This window comes from Protopterus annectens, chromosome 8.part0, assembly GCF_019279795.1.
Source record: "Protopterus annectens isolate FY-2018-M chromosome 8.part0, PAN1.0, whole genome shotgun sequence".
In the NCBI taxonomy this organism is placed as follows: domain Eukaryota; kingdom Metazoa; phylum Chordata; order Ceratodontiformes; family Protopteridae; genus Protopterus; species Protopterus annectens.
In genome coordinates this window covers 1401346992-1401364568 of record NC_056741.1, presented here as the reverse complement: position 1 = coordinate 1401364568, position 17577 = coordinate 1401346992, and the positions used below count along the sequence as shown (strand labels likewise).

Below are 17577 nucleotides of genomic sequence, written 5' to 3'. Positions count from 1 at the left end.
TTGAAATCTAAGGTGGATGCTCTGGCGGAAGGTATTGTGTAAAGAGTTGCAGGATTTAGTTCATGTGTCTGAACAAGTGGGTAAACATTCCTTGCAATGTGGTTTTGATGCTGTGCAGGCCTCCTCCAGGGTGGCTGCCACTGGTTTTGTTCTTCATAGGCACGCCTGGTTGAGAGATCAGAACTTAGCTGAGCATGTTAAGACAAGGATTTTGGATGCTCCTTTACAGTCTGATGTGTTGTTTGGTTCGCCTGTGGAAGCAGTTTTAAAGAAAATGGAGGACAAGGCTAAGTCTATGCAAACTGTTAAGGATTTTTGCAGGTGCAGCCTCCAAGTTTAGTAGAAATTGGCCTGCTAAGGGATGGACTTATCCTGCTTATGATTCCCAGTCTAGGGGTAGGTCTAGATGTGGTAGGGGCAGAGCTCAAGGTGCTTTTAGGCCTAGGACAGGGAGTTCACCTGCTCAGACTTCTGGTGAGGGCAGGGGTCAGTCCTTTCGTAAGCAGACCCAATGACCTGCCTTTTCAGCTGCCAGTGCCTTCTCGCCTGGCGGCACCTCTAGGAGGAAGACTGTCTCTTTTCAAAGAAAATTGGGATTTAATTACCCAAGACAAATGGGTTCTGGATATCATTCACCACGGTTACAGGTTTTATTTCCATACCTTGCCTCCTTTCAAAGGCATGCCAGACATTCCTCCTCTACAAAGACAAGAGGCTCACAAGCAAATTTCTCAGTTACTCCAAATAGGGGCCATTCAGCCGGTTCCTGTGCCAGAAAGGGGCCTAGGATTTTGTTCTCGCCTGTTCCTGGTACCGAAGAAGGGGAACACGTGGAGACCAATTTTGGATTTATCTATCCTCAACACTTATCTGGACATTCCCAAGTTCAAAATGTTGACGCTACAACAGCTTTTACCTCTGCTGGGCAAGGATCACTGGATGGTAACTTTAGATCTCAAGGAAGCTTACCTTCATGTGCCTATAAGACTAAGTTGCAGAAAGTATCTGCTGAGCTGGAAATTCTCATTATCAGTTCTCTGCATTGCCCTTTGGCTTATCTACTGCCCAGAGTATTCACAAAGGTTCTGGCTCCAGTGATAGCTTACTTCAGGCTAAAAGGAATTCAAATCTATCCTTACTTGGACGATTGCCTGATTCTGGCTCAAGAAAAGGAAGACCTTCTACAGCATTTGGAATATGTTATAGCAGTGCTAAGATGCCTAGGGTATTCTGTGAACGAAATAAAGTCCAGTCTAGTACCCTCTCAAGACATGTGCTTTCTGGGTGTGAGACTGAATACAGCAGCCCAGATGGCCTTTTAACCCCGGACAAACAAAAGAATCTTTCCAGTTATTTCCATCACCTATCTCTTCAGTCCGGGCTGACTGCAAGGACAGTCCTTCAAGCCTTAGGGTTCATGGCATCTTGTATTCTGGTGCTTCCCAATGCCAAACTGCATATGAGGAAGCTACAATGGTATCTCAAAAATGTATGGACACAGCACTGCCAGGATTTGGACACTGTCATTCAAATAATACCTTGCATTCAAAAGGAATTTTTGTGGTGGGCTCAGGAATGTCACCTAAACAAGGGACTCTCTGTGACCCGGCCAGAGGCGAAGTCAAATTCTAACGACAGATGCCTCAGACATTGCTTGGGGAGCTCATCTAAATGGAAAGTGGATACAAGACAAGTGGCCTGTCAGACTACAGCATCTACATATCAACATGAAGGAGATGGTAGCAGTCCAGTTTGCATTAATGGCTTTCAAGGAGTTACTTCTTCCAGGGCAGGTGTTGATTCTAACAGACAACACAACTGTCATGTGGTACATCAAGAAACAAGGGGGAACACATTCTTACGCATTGTGCAGGGAAGCAATGATTTTATGGGCGACTGCGCGCAGCTTGCAAATAACTCTTCAGGCAAGGTTTCTGCCGAGCACAGAACTGCTTAGCAGATGTGTTAAGCAGACAAAGCATGGATCCCCACGAGTGGAAACTGGAGCTTCATGTATTTCAAAAGTGGAAAGTGTCCTGCGTGACTCCAGTCATAGTTCTGTTCGCTTCTCCACTAGGCCACCAGCTGCCAAGTTTTGCACAAAGAGGTTTCATCACACAGCTTGGAAAGTGGATGCTCTTTCTTTCAGTTGGAAAAATCTTCATGTGTATGCTTTCCACCTCTGCCTCTTCTTCCAAAGGTGCTTCTAAAGGTCAGACAAGACAAGCCAAGGATGATTTTAATAGCTCCAGATTGGCCTCGGCAGCACTGGTACCCATTACTGAGGAGTCTGGTAAAGAAGCCTCCATGGCCTTTACCCTTGATTCCACATCTGTTGTCTCAGAAGGACGGTCGCCTGCTCAATGTCAAGCTTCACTCTCTTCATCTAACAGCCTGGCATATTCTGTTTTGAAAGACAGCAGGTCTCAACTTCCTCAACCAGTTTTAAATGTGATTATGGAAGCCAGAAGACCTAGTACAAGGAAAGTTTACGCAGAAAAATGGAAGAGATTTTTATTTTGGACTGCAGCAAAGAATTTGGAGATTTCAGAGCCTAATTTGAGTGTGGCTCTTCAATATCTTACTGAGTTATTGGACAAAGGTTTGTCTTTCTCTTCCATTAAGATTCATGCTGCAGCAATTTCAGCTCACTATGATTGTGACCCACCATTGTTTTCACATCCTTTGTTCAAGCAATTTCTTAGAGGGCAAAGAATATAAGACCCCATGAGCTCCTACTCCTGCTTGGGATCTCAATTTTGTGTTGGAGAAACTTACTCTACAACCTTTTGAGCCTGCAGCTACTGCTGAACTGAAATACTTGTCATGGAAGACTGCTTTTTGTTGGCCATTACTTCTGCAAGAAGGGTTTCTGAGTTACAGGCCCTTATGGCGGTTGAGCCTTTTTGATTTTTCATAAGGATAGGGTATCATTACGCACTAATCCTTCCTTTATGCCTAAAGTGGTTTCTAGTGTGGCTTTAAACCAAACTATTCATTTGCCTACGTTTTATGCAGATCCCCAAAATAAAGGGGAAAAGATTTTGCACACTTTAGATGTACACAGGCAATTGCGTTATTATTTGAGCAGGACTAAGGCTTTTAGGCAGTCTCAGCAGTTGTTTGTTTCTTTTGCTTTGAGTTCTCAGGGCAAGCCTGTGTCAAAACAAACTATTTCTAGGTGGATTGGGTTTTGCATTGCATTTTGTTATTCCCATCATGGCAAGGAGATTCCAGCTGGGATTAGGCCTCAATCCACTAGGGCTACTGCCACTTCAACAGCTTTTTTAAGGGGGGTGGCAACTAAGGATATTTTGGAGGCAGCTACTTGGAGTTCAGTGCATACTTTCTCTAAGCATTACCACCTTCCTCTCTACTCTAAGTCTAGGGCTGGTTTTGCCACAGCTATTTTGCAAGGCATGTTATCAGCTCCTGCTTCCTTATGATTTGCCAGCCTCCCTTACCTCTGCTTTGGGATTCTACCCAATAGTTAGGACTGCAGCAATGTGGAATGAAGAACATAGTACAGTTTTGTACCTACCATAAATGTAGATGTTCGAGGATCCACATTGCTGCAGTCCAATTTACCCTCCCTCCTTCCCCTCTGTGTTTAGGGGTGGTTGTGTAGGTGAGGTTATTTTCTGCTAATTTTGTATATTTTGTATATATATATATTTTGGTGCAGATATGTTGGGAGTTTTTGGTTTTTGGCCTTATCTTTTCAGGGTCTTCTGACATCTGGGGCAAGAAAAGACTGAGGATATGACGTCGGTCATGCGCATTAGTACCCTGACGTCAGTCTAATGCGCCCTGACCGACGTCAGCCATATACTTTGGTATTCGGGCCGACTGGACAGCGGACTACCCAATAGTTAGGACTGCAGCAATGTGGATCCTCGAACATCTACATTTATGGTAGGTACAAAACTGTACTTTGTCCTGTCGTCAGGCAGCCCTTCGGTCGGCCGGATTCCAAAGTCTGGGTCTGGCCTCGGCTGGTGTCGCACTTCACCCGACGCCATCTCTGCTGGTCTTCGGGTATAAAGGCATCAGCCGACGCCATTTTCCTCAGTCTTTCTTGCCGCGTGGCGCCCGAAGCAGAAGCTGTTCGCAAGTGCCGGTCGGTCAGATCCAGAGATTACTACTACTTCGAAAACTTCTGAAAAGCTAAGTACCCCGTTGGGGACTCTTTCTTGCCTCAGCCAATGTCAGAAAAAGTAAATAACTGTTTAACTTGTGGGAAACAAATACCTCATAAAGATTACCACTCTTACTGCTTACCTTGTTTAGGCCCAGACCACGACGTAGCAGCCTGTTTAGCCTGTGCTTCCTTCAGCCGACGAACGCTTAGGCTTCGGTCGGAGTTTGCTGAACAGTTTTTCGGCTCAGATTTTGCGTACACTATGCCGTCGGATCCTCCTACTCAAATTGTTAAAAAACGCAAAGAAAAAGACCGACACTCGCGGTCCGCGGTTTCGGCCGAAACCACGGTTAAGCAAACCGCGAGTGTCTCGGTTTCGGCCGAAACCGAGCAAACGGGTCAATCTTCAGCCGAATCCATGACTACTACCGAGGCTCCTGCTACCCTAGTTGAATCGGCCTCTGAAGTTTTGCCTACTAATGTGGTTCCTATTGAATTATCAGACACCATCCCTTTGGATGTCTCTACCCCAGCACGTGGTGCTGCTAGGCCTCTTGCAGCCATGTCTATTAAGGACTTTGCCAGGGCTAAAGCAGCCAAAACTGCTAAATCAGTGCCTGTTAAGCCCCCCTCACACAGGCCCAGTTCCAGTTCACAAATGCTTACTCTGGCAGAGGATCTCATCTCTTTAATTAGGGGATCCCAGTCTCACCCAGACAGGGCCTCTCAGCCTCCAGAAAAGAGACCTAGAGCAGAGCCCCCAGAGCCAGTGTCCTCTGATTCTTTGGATGACTCAGACATTACAGACCATCCAGAGGCTCCTTTTTCTACTTATGAAGATTCCGATGCTGAAGAATCTATTCCATCTGCCTCTCCACCAGAGGAATTTTCCTTTGGGGAAACCTTACATGCCATGAGAGAACAATTCCAATGGCAGGGACAAGATTTCTCAGATTCAAGAAAAAGGCTTAGGACCTTTCTACACTTACCACAACATAGGCCCTTAGCTATACCTCCAGTTCTGCCTGTTGTGGATGATGCATTTAATGATGTTTGCACTGCTCCTGATACTTTACCTCCAGCCCCTGCCAAACCAGATAGGTTTTACAGGGTACCAGACACTCATCACCACCTATACAAGGCCCCACTTGCAGATCCTGAAACTATCTCCCAGGGGCCTAAGGCAGTAGCTTCGACCTCAGCAAAAAAAAACCCCTCTCCCTTCTGAAAGGGAATCCAGGTCCTTAGAGAGATGGGGGGAAAAAAGTTTACACCTCTGCTACTCTCTCAGCTAGAGCTTTGAACTGTCAGTTTCATATGATCCAATACCAAGAGTTTATGCTTGATCAGTTAACTAAGAAACTGTCCTCTGATGACTCCTTAGATAAGAAATATGTTTTAGAAATGGTGAATAACATTCAGCAAGTTAGTAACCATTCTTTAAAATGTGGCTATGATGCACTGGAGGCTTCATTTAGATCAGCCATGACTGGCACAGTTATAAGAAGGCATGCATGGTTGAAAGAACAGGTCTTGCCGGATCATGTTAAAGCAAAGCTGTTAGATGCTCCTATGGATAAGGCCAGTCTGTTTGGTACTCCTGCTCAGCAAGTAATGAAGAAAATGGAAGAGAAGGCAAAATCTGTACAAACAGTTAAGGCTTTCTTACAGGTTCAGCCCCCAAGGTTTAGCAGGAACTGGCCTTCCAAAAATTGGTCCTTTCCAGACTCCTCAAAATCTCAGAGAGGCAGGAATAGACGTCCCAGAGACAGAAATCAATCCAGAGGAGTTGCCTACACAGGACGCCAGTGGCAAGGCAATAACCAGCGAGGCACAGACACAACCACTGCCACTGCAACAGGACAATCACAGTGACTTGGCTCTGACACCGCCTACCAGGAAACAAATAGCAGCACCTTTAGGCGGAAAGTTAGCCTTATTTTCAAAAAATTGGCACTATATCACAAACGACAAGTGGATTTTGCAAACCATAGACCAAGGCTACAGGTTTCACTTCCACACCTTACCAGTAAAAAGAGGAATGCCAAACCTACCTCCAATCTGATATCTGAAGCAAGAGCTGCCCTCGTGCATGTTTTTCCATGGAGTAGATGTTTTTAAAATATGCATTTCCCTTAAATCTTCATACTTCCCCAGGGCTCATAAGCCAGAGAAAATCTGTTCCAGAAACATTATAACCAGCTAAATGCGTCACTGCCTGTATGCCTTGAGAGGTTGAGAGGAACATGATGTGCGCTCATTTCAGTGAAAGTGCCTCTAGGAATCCCAGTCCAGTTGGGCAACAGATCTTCGCCACTTTTATTTTCTGGATTTTCACATCCCCACCCCCACCCCCACGCTGAGCATGATCTTCCATGTATATTACTTTTTTCTCAAGCTGTTCAGTCCTTGTCTGCAGATCCACTAACTGGCAAGATTGCAGTCAATATCAGGCCGTTCACCTCCTGTACATGATCTGGATGAGTAGAAAGCACATTCCATTGTTTTCTATATTATTGTCTGACCTTTCCATGTAACCAGACAATGAGACATTTATCTTGACTCACTTTTAATTTCTCCAAATCTCTTGGGTTTCTAATACCATGACAGGAATGGACCCTATTCTTAAGTCAATATACGATTAAAGTTCATGAAATTAGTATTGTTTTACACTGTCAGCCAAAAGTGCTCTTCACAGCCTCCACAGTGTGCCCAGTAATGACTCCACCTGCAAATTCGTGTGGCGTTGAATGTATTGGTATCCTATATAAAAATGATTGTAGACTTTCTTATAAGACCTGTTGCTATTGGAACTGTCTGGGTATCTTTCTTCCACATTGTTGTCATTTCGGTGTGCAAATCCTGTTATTTTATGACTTAATGTCCTACGTACAGGGAGACATTCAGTGGATGTGACACTTTCATTGATTAGTGCTACTTTTGTTTTCTTGGACCACTGTGTCTGGTTTTCTAGTGGCTGTCTTAACTGTTGGTAATGGATAATCCCATGTGATAGACTTATTTTTCTATGATGCTTTTTAGCTCATGTTTCCAGTATTTTTCAGCCACTTCAGTTTCATAATGTTTGCACAATTCCCAGTGCAGCAGTCTTGCCACATTATGCCTTTCCGTATACAGTCCTTCTGCCATTAGTATGTCGCAGCCAGCAACTAGGTGTGCAACTGTTTCCAGTTCTGTTTTGCAAAACCTACATTTGTCAGTTTCTCCCACATGTTCAATGGACTTTGTAAGCCAATGTGTACTTAGCCTAGTATCTTGTGCCGCCAATGTTGACCTTTCATCTGTTGGTTTGAATTTGCCTTTCCTAAACCATTCTTTCATTCATTTCTGATCAACATGAGGTTCTGGAAGTTTTCTATAATTTTCAACTATGTTTATGCATTTTCCACATTTCTTGCCTTCTCATCTGGTCTTTCACCTTACATTCTTTCTTTTGTTTTTTTGGCACATTCAGTTGCTGCCTGTTTTTTATTGACTTTTGGTTTGATTTCCCTTCCTGCTTGACACAGATATGCTTCTGCTAGATTAAGCAGAGAAGTAGTCTTAAATTTATTGTCATGTTTCAAATCTTTCACTACGTTTGAGTTTTGAGGTCAGCAGATGTGTGGAGTCCCACAATTGCAAATTTGTACATGTAAACATTTTCAAGTAAGCCCATCCATCCTTTGGAACTGGGAATATGTAATCTTGGTATGTGCTGCTAAAGATCATTTGGTGAGCATGAAGCATCCTTGTTTTCCTGTTTGGCTGCAAAACTTGTTTGATAGATTAATCACTCCCAAGCTTGAAGATAGGACAGGAAGAGAAGATTGGTTTATAGACTAGGATTTTGTTAATGCTGTTTTCAGGTTTAATTTAAGTCTTCTAAAGTACTCCTTACTAAATTTTATTCTCATCTGTTCATGTTTCATTTTTAATCCTTCAACAGTTTCCAAATATTTACACTCCCTCTTGCTTAACTTTTTATATCACATTCTTGTCCCAAACTGATGTTTTCTTGATGCTGCAGTTTTCCTGCTTTTTAAAGGTTGCTTTTGCACATTTATCAAGACCAAATGACATTCTTATATCATCTGAAAGTTTTTGACAACTTGGTAGTTGTACTTTCAGTTCCTCATCTGATGAGCTATACAGTTTGAAATCCTCGACTAAGAAGAAGGCAAGTCTTTACACTTTGTTTTCTAGGAGCCAAATTATAGCCATGGCATAAGCTGCTAAATACACATTTTAATGGGTTAAGGGCAAGGTAGAATAGCAGCAGTGACAGTCTAACCCTGGAATATCTGCCTTTGAATTTTTATCCCTGGAATAATGTGTCCTTTATCATGGTTTAATTGTAAAATGGTTTGTCACTGTAATGTAGTCCATCATTGTAGAGTGCATCTTGTACATTTTGTAAGCACTTTCTTATCCATGATTGTGGGGTACTATCAAATGCTGTTTTGTAGGCAGTCCATACCATACCTAAATTCTTCCCCCTTTTACAGTTCTCTACAATTTTATTTAACAAGTGATCCTTTGCTCCATATTACTTTCTTTTATTGCCTTTTTGTTCTATTGCTGTAATTGAGTTTTCTTCTAAGTGACTATAGACTCTGTCGGTATCATTTCTATTGTATAGTTTATACATAGACTGATGGGAAGTTATTGGCCTTTAATTTTTAGGGTAGCTTGCAGGTTCACGCTCAAGTAGGAGCATTGTTTTCTTGTTAGCCAGGTTGGTGTCTTTATGGTGCACATATAAATAGTTCTTAGTCTGGTGTAAATCTTCATGCAAAGATGTTAACTTTTAACCAGAAGTTGGGTACTACATCTGGGCATGGGGTTTTCCAATTTGAGGCTTTTCTTAACTTTGTTTAAATCTCTCTGGCTGTTTCTTCATCCCATTTCAAATCCTAATTTTCTTTCTATTACTACTTCTATCCATTTAGCATCCTTGTTCAAGTTCCTCAAGATCTTCACAGATACTTCTCCAAAATGTATCTGTTTCTTCTTTTTTGGCAGTCTTTCAGTTCCTTTTAACTTGTTTCCCAATTCTACGTTTTTGGGTCATCAGTAAATTGCTTATTTTGCACCTTCTCTTTATATTTTATCTGTGCATCTTAGTTTTTTCCACCTGTGCTGAGATTTTTAGTTTATTTGCGATGGTGAATGATAGATCCTTATCTGTTCTAATATTGTGCATTGTTTTTATCACGTCTATCTTTAAGTATTTTAATTTCTGTTCCCTCTTCTATACTCCTTAACACTGACACTTGTCTTAATTGCTTTCTAGTTTTCTCTAGTCGGCACTTCTGTGATTGTATTCAATTTCTCCCCTTCATTTCCCTCACTCCCATGTGTTCTTGTGGTAGAACTTTATCAGTTATTAATTTAGCTGCACATGCTCAGTGTAATAGATCCTCTTTACGTCTGTTATATTGCATGGATCTATCTCTATGTACATACAAATTATTGTGTTCATTTGTTTATCAAACTTCTGACTTTTGGGGTTTTATAGACCTTCTGCAGTCAATCTCTATTAAGTCAAGCAAATCTTCTATTAGCTCGTTTCCTTCTAAACTGAGGGCACATTTTTTTGTTTTCCATTTCCTGCAGCATTCTATAGAAAGTTCTTTAGCATCTTCCTGTGGCACAATCTCCAATTTTATCCTGTGCCATCCATTGCTCTGTCATATGAGAACTTATTGACCTATCACTCCTCAACATTAACTGTCGGTTTCCTGTTCCTTCCCTTGCCGTCGAGCTTCAAGTGAATGTTTATACTAGTTTCCTGTGGAAGACTCCAAAATATCTTCATACGGCACCTGACCCATTGCTTCCCATTCTACTGGTTTCCCCTTAATTTGAAGCGCCATTGCTCTATCCTTTTGTGGTGCTTTCTGAATTGGATTTTCTACACTGAATCCTTCACTTTGGAGATGGTCCATAACCTCAGTTTCTATTTTTTTATCTCCTCAGTTACTGATCTTTTCTGCTTTTCCACTGTCATCTTATTTTTTTTGTATTGTAAAGTTCTCTTTGTATTGATTAGTTTTGCTTTCTCCTTTGCATAGATTTTGCACCATATTAACTTTTTTTTTCTTTCCCTTGTCCATATTTCTTCATATGTCTCCTTATCTTGCTGTCTGTCCTTACTTTGGGGGACTTGTTCCATCACGCTGTGATGTAACCTGTTATTTGCAGGCACTCCATAACTTCATTTTCTATTTTTTTTTTACTTCTACTTTACTGATCTGCTGTCCTGCATTCCCTCTGTGTGTGTTTTGGGTGAAATTTTCCATGTCTGGGTGCCTTTGCCTATATTTCTCTCTGAATATCTTTGGGGCTGCCTTCTATATATTGATTAATTTGGCTTTCTCCTTTGCATAAATATTGCACCATATCAAATCTTTTTCCCATGTCCATATTTCTTTTGTGTACTTTTCAAAAATATATGCTTCTTTTTCCAAGCAGATCAAAGTTTCTTGGTCTATATACTGTTTTTCAAAAATCTGTTGTATTAATGACCACCAGTCTTTATTTGAAGCTTTTTTTCTTGTGGAAGTAAATTTCTTAACTCTAATTTCTCTCTCAATCATTTTGTATATCTTGTGTCTAGAAATTCTGGTCTTTTTGCGTAATAGTAACAATGCATAATTTCTCATCAATAGTCTACTCTTGTCTTTACGGCTCTTCTTTGGTCCATCTGTTTATGTGGACTCCTACTTCCCTCTACAACGGGGGGGGGGGGGCAATCCTCCCTCTGGGCTTGGCCCCATTGTAGGAATGTTGCCATAGTTTGAGGATTCTACACTGTCATTTTTTTTCCTGTCCTGGCACCAGTGCGCCTATTAGGATTGGGCATTTTATCATGGGTCTTGTGCACCCAGCTATATTTTTAATTTCTGACCTATTTCTATCCATGATATATGCTACTTAAATAGTCTATATATCAGTGTCGTCTTGGTGAGAATTTGTAGAAAACAGGGTCTACCTCGTGAAGGTACTTAAAATATTTGAGGATGAATTCAATTTGCAGCACTACTGTTCTCTTTTGCTTGCTGTCTGTTCATCTCTCCATTTGACTTTACAATTAAATCCAATGATGAACCTGCATGCACTATTAAGTGCTCTGGAAGCTCCGGCTCAGGGCTGGTAATATCCGTGATGCAATATATCCAAGGTGTCTGTTCTCCATGCCCATTGCTACACGTAATGAATTGGATTTATTATTAGTCTTACTGCATGACTTAAGAGCATCTTAGTCTCTAAACTCTGAATTAAATTTTTTGTGACTAGCAAACCCACTGGGAACCACTGTTTTGGTGGAGCGGAGCCAAGCTATGCTGCTGCTTAGGTGCCTCCATATAAACTAGAAGTTCCCCTCTACTTTATTCTTTGTTGATTGTAGCACAGTCCTGGGTATTTTTGTAGAAGACTCCCTGATGCGTGTTGGGAGTACTACTGTGTGGCTTTTTGTTTGACCAGTGTTTAAGACCCCCCCCCCCCCGTGTAGAGGCGCAAGTTCTGATTTAGACCAGGTTTAAATGCGCAAGACACTTTTTACACACTAAAAGGTTTTTTGCAGCATTTAAAAAAAATGTATATAGCTTCAAAATTTTGCTTCTGAAGGTGGAAGACTAAACATAAAGCTGTATTTTATGGCATTAATATTAATGGGCTTATGTCACTTTGGGTTCCAGCTCCAATTGTATTGAATTAGTGTGGGTAAGTAAGCGTGAATTAGGTATGTATTTGCCAAACTGTTGAGTTAGAGCTGGAACCCCAAGTGAAGCAAGTGTCTCTTGCCCGGCACATTAATGTTAGTGCCATAAATACAGCTTTGTAAATTTTAGACTGTGTTTGGGAGCGCTTTCATAAACTGGTGTGCAACTACCTTTTTCATTTGCATAAGTGTTTGAGAGTTGTCATAGGTTGCATCCACCCTTTGAATAGGCACTCTCTGCTGCTTCCTTACTCCAGCAGGAGCTCATGCCACTGCTTGAACATGGGTAACTTGGGTCATTAGTCACAGCTTTGTCCATTTATGCCAGCAGAGCTGGGAAGAGCAGATCTGTATTGATTGCATTATACAGTGTGTGTCTGTTAATATTACTTACAGATGTTCTTCATCTCACATTGCTGCAGTCCTTACATATGGGTAGTCCGCTGTCCTCGGTCGGCCCGAATACCAAAGTATAAGGCTGACGTCGGTCAAGCCGCTTAAAACTGACATCAGGACGTCAGGGTACAAAAGCGCATGACCGACGTCATATCCTCAGTCTTTTTTGCCGCATGGCCCGATGCAGAAGCAGCGTTCTGAAATTTTTCGAGTTCGGAGTTTCAGACCGAATCAAAGTTGGCTAAGTACCCCGTTGGGAAATATTTTGGTTTTTTCTTGCCTCAGTGTTTTACCGGATGTCAGAAAAAGTGAATAACTGTATTTCTTGTGGGAAACAGATACCGCATAGGGATTATCATTCTTTGTGTATTCCTTGTTTGGGGCCTGAGCACGACGTTGTTGGGTGTCGCTTTTGTGCTAGGTTCAATAAACGCACTATTAAGCGAAGGTTAGATTGTGCTAGGCTGGTCTTGGAAGCGGTGCAATTATAATATGCCGTCAGATTCTCCGCCCGCTTCAAGAAGCGCAAAGACAAAGCAGTTAAACCCAGGCAGAAGAGTCGCCCGCCCGGACGCCGGTTCTTTAGAGGCGCCAGTGGAACCGGTGGTTCCGACGGAGGCTTCTCTGGAGTCCCAGGGGGAGACTTTGTTATTGCAGGATGTGGCCTCTCAGGTGGCAGGTCAGGCTGAAGGGGCTTCCCAAGTTACTGTACTCCCCTCCCTTCCTAGGGTGGTTAGGCCCTCTCCTTCTGTTTCCAAGGCTTCTCCCAGAGGCAGGCCAGGTTTAGCTTCTGTTGGTGTCACTCCTAGTGCAGCAGGGTCTGTGCCCAAGAAGCACATGCTTAAAATGGCAGAAGATTTGATTACTCTGATTAGAGGTTCTTTGCCACCTCCTGATAAGAGGCCTAGGGTGGAGCCGGAGTTGGGGAGTTTTGAGCAGGCTTCGGATGTTTCTGAGTCTTCGGCTGAAGACTTGCAGGAGTACTCTCCTTATTCTGATTCTGATGCAGATGATTCGACTCCTCCTGCTTCTCCTCCAGAGGATTTTTCTTTTTCAGAGACTCTTCATTCCATGAGGGAACATTTTAAGTGGGAAGGTCAGGACTTCTCTGATTCCAGGAAAAGGCTTAGGGAATTTTTGCTTCTGCCCCAGCATAGGCCCTTGGCTATACCTCCTGTTCTGGATGTTGTGGAAGATGTGTTTGCAGAGGCTTCACTTAATCCTGATTCTCTGCCTCCTGCTCCTGTTAAACCGGATAGGTATTACAGGGTACCTGAGACTCATAAATATCTTTATAAGAGTCCTAGGGCGGACCCAGAAACTGTTAGTCAGGGACCTAAGGGTGTCAAGGCCTCTGTTGTAAAAAATCCGGTTCCTCCAGATAAAGAGGCCAGAGCTTTGGATAGATGGGGAAAGAAAGTCTATACATCTTCTACCCTAGCTATGAGGGCTTTGAATTGCCAGTTTCATATGTTGAAATATCAAAACTATCTTCTTTCTCAATTGAAGTCTAAGGTGGATGCTCTATGGAAGGCATTGAGTGTAAAGAGTTACAAGATTTGGTGCATGTTTCAGAGCAGGTGGGTAAGCATTCTTTACAATGTGGTTTTGATGCTGTACAGGCCTCGTCTAGGGTGGCTGCCACTGGTTCAGTTCTTCGCAGGCACGCATGGCTGAGGGATCAGAATTTATCTGACCATGTTAAGACAAGGATTTTGGATGCTCCTTTACAGTCTGATGTGTTGTTTGGTTCACCTGTGGAGTCAGTCTTGAAGAAAATGGAAGACAAGGCTAAGTCCATGCAGGCTGTTAAAGATTTTTTGCAAGTACAGCCTCCAAAGTTTAGTAGGAATTGGCCTGCTAAGGGGTGGACGTATCCTTCTTATGATTCTCAGTCTAGGGGTAGATCTAGACGTGGTAGGGGCAGAGCTCAGAGTTCTTTCAGACCTAGAACAGGGAGTTCACCTGCACAATCTTCGGGTGAGGGCAGGGGCCAGTCCTTTCGTAAACAGGCCCAATGACCTACCTTTTCAGCTGCCAGATCCTTTTTGCCTGGCAGCTCCTTTGGTTGGAAGGTTGGCACTCTTCAAGGAAAATTGGAATTTGATTACCCAAGACAAATGGGTATTGGATATCATACACCGAGGTTACAAGTTTTATTTCCATACCTTGCCTCCTTTCAAAGGCATGCCGGACATTCCTCCTCAGCAAAGACTAGAGGCTCACAAACAAATTTCTCTGCTACTTCAAATAGGGGCCATACAACCGGTCCCTCTGCCAGAAGTGGGCCTAGGATTTTATTCTCGCCTGTTCCTAGTACCAAAGAAAGGGAACACGTGGAGACCAATCTTGGATTTATCTATCCTCAACACATATCTGGACATTCCCAAGTTCAAAATGTTGACGTTACAACAGCTTTTACCTCTGCTGGGCAAAGATCACTGGATGGTGACTCTGGATCTCAAGGAGGCTTACCTTCATGTTCCTATCAGGCTCAGTTGCAGAAAGTATCTGCGTTTACGGGCTGGGACTTCTCATTATCAGTTCTCTGCATTGCCCTTTGGCTTATCTACTGCGCCCAGAGTGTTCACGAAGGTTCTGGCTCCAGTGATAGCTTTCTTCAGGCTAAGAGGAATACAGATCTATCCTTATTTGGACGATTGCCTGATTCTGGCCCAAGGAAAGGACGAGCTTCTTCATCATTTACAGTATGTGATAGTGCTAAGATGCCTGGGGTATTCTGTGAACGAAATAAAATCCAGTCTAGTACCCTCTCAGGACATGTGCTTTCTGGGTGTGAGACTGAATACAGCATCCCAGATGGCCTTTTTGACCCCGGACAAACAAAAGAATCTTTCTCTTTACTTCCATCAATTGTCTCATCAGTCCAGGCTGACTGCAAGGACAGTCCTTCAAGCCTTGGGGTTCATGGCATCTTGTATTCTGGTGCTTCCCAATGCCAAACTGCATATGAGGAAGCTACAATGGTATCTCAAAATGTATGGACACAGCACTGCCAAGATATGGACACTGTCATTCAGATAATACCTTGCATTCGAAAGGAATTTTTGTGGTGGGCTCAGGAATGTCACCTAAACAAGGGACTCTCTGTGACCCGGCCAGAGGCGAGTCAGATTCTAACGACAGATGCCTCAGACAAAGCTTGGGGAGCTCATCTAAATGGAAAGTGGGTACAAGACACGTGGCCTGCCAGACTTCAACATCTACATATCAACTTGAAGGAGATGTTAGCAGTCCAATTTGCATTAATAGCTTTCAAGGATTTACTTCTTCCAGGGCAGGTGTTGGTTCTAACAGACAACACAACTGTCATGTGGTACATCAACAAGCAAGGGGAACGATTCTTATCCTCTATGCAGACAAGCAATGATTTGTGGGAGACTGCTCTCAGTTTACAGCTAAATCTTCAGGCAAGGTTTCTGCCGGAGCACAGAACTCCTTAGCAGATGTGTTGAGCAGACAAATTATGGATCCCCACGAGTGGAAATTGGATCCTCATGTGTTTCAGAAATTGACAGTGTTATGGGGAACTCCAGACATAGATCTGTTCGCTTCTCCACTAAACTACCAGCTGCCAAAGTTTTGCACAAAAGGTTTCATCCCACAGCTTGGAAAGTGGATGCTCTCTCATTCAATTGGAGCAATCTTCATGTGTATGCCTTTCCACCTCTGCCTCTCCTCCCAAAGGTACTCCTGAAGGTCAGACAGGACAAGCCAAAGATGATTTTAATAGCTCCAGATTGGCCTCGACAGCACTGGTACCCATTACTGAGAAGTCTGGTACGGGAGCCTCCATGGCCTTTGCCTTCGGTTCCACACCTGCTGTCTCAGGAGAACAGTCATTTACTCAATGTCAAACTTCACTCTCTACATCTAACAGCCTGGCATATACTGTTTTAAACCCTGGAGGGTCTCAGCTTCCACAGCAAGTTTTGAATGTTATTTTGGAGGCCAGAAGGCCTAGTACAAGGAAAGTGTACGCAGATAAATGGAGGAGATTTTTATTTTGGAGTACAGCAAAGGAATTTGATGTTTCTCAGCCTAATTTAAGTGTGGCTCTTCAATATCTTGCTGAGTTACTGGACAAAGGTTTGTCCTTCTCCTCTATTAAGGTTCATGCTGCAGCAATTTCTGCTCACTATGACTGTGACCCACCATTGTTTTCGCATCCTTTGTTTAAACAATTCCTTAGAGGGGCAAGGAATATAAGACCCCCACGAAGGGCTCCTACTCCTGCTTGGGATCTCAATTTTGTGTTGGAGAAACTCACTCTACAACCTTTTAAGCCTGCAGCTACTGCCGAGTTGAAATATTTATCATGGAAGACTGCTTTTTTGTTGGCCATTACCTCTGCGAGAAGGGTTTCTGAATTACAGGCCCTTATGGCGGTTGAACCTTCCTTAATTTTCCATAAGGATAGGGTATCATTACGTACTAATCCTTCCTTTATGCCTAAAGTGGTTTCTAGTGTGGCTTTAAACCAAACTATTCATTTGCCTACTTTTTATGCAAACCCCCAAAATAAAGGGGAAAAGATTTTGCACACTTTGGACATACACAGGCAGTTGCGATATTATTTGAGCAGAACTAAAGGGTTTAGGCAGTCTCAGCAGTTATTTGTTTCTTTTGCTTTGGGTTCTCAGGGCAAGCCTATTTCAAAACAAACTATTTCTAAGTGGATTGGGTTTTGTATTGCTTTCTGTTATTCCCATCATGGTAAGGAGATTCCAGCTGGGATTAGGCCTCATTCCACTAGGGCTACTGCCACTTCTACAGCTTTTTTAAGGGGGGTGGCAACTAAGGATATTTTGGAGGCAGCTACTTGGAGTTCAGTGCATACTTTCTCTAAGCATTACCACCTTCCACTTTACTCTAAATCTAGGGCTGGTTTTGCCACTGCAATTTTACAGGGCATTTTGGCAGCCCCTAATGCTTTATAGTTTTGCCATCCTCCCTTACCTCTGCTTTGGGATTCTACCCATATGTAAGGACTGCAGCAATGTGAGATGAAGAACATAGTACAGTTTTGTACCTACCATAAATGTAGATGTTCGAAGATCCACATTGCTGCAGTCCAATTTACCCTCCCTCCCCTCTGTAGTTAGAGGCGGTTGTGTGGTTTGGGTTGTGAATATTGTAAATATTGTAAATAGGATTAGTGCAGGGGTGGTTGGTTGGTTTTTTGCTGTCTTTGGGTTTTGGCCTTTCTTTTTAGGGCCTTCTGACATCTGGGGCAAGAAAAGACTGAGGATATGACGTCGGTCATGCGCTTTTGTACCCTGACGTCCTG

At 42.9% G+C, this 17577-nt stretch overlaps 1 protein-coding gene across 1 annotated transcript in view; it reads left to right on the top strand.

Annotated features, from left to right (window-relative positions):
* The window catches only part of PPP2R1B (protein phosphatase 2 scaffold subunit Abeta), a 1373270-nt gene that overhangs the window by 128309 nt on the left and 1227384 nt on the right, over positions 1-17577 (top strand). The window lies entirely within an intron of this gene.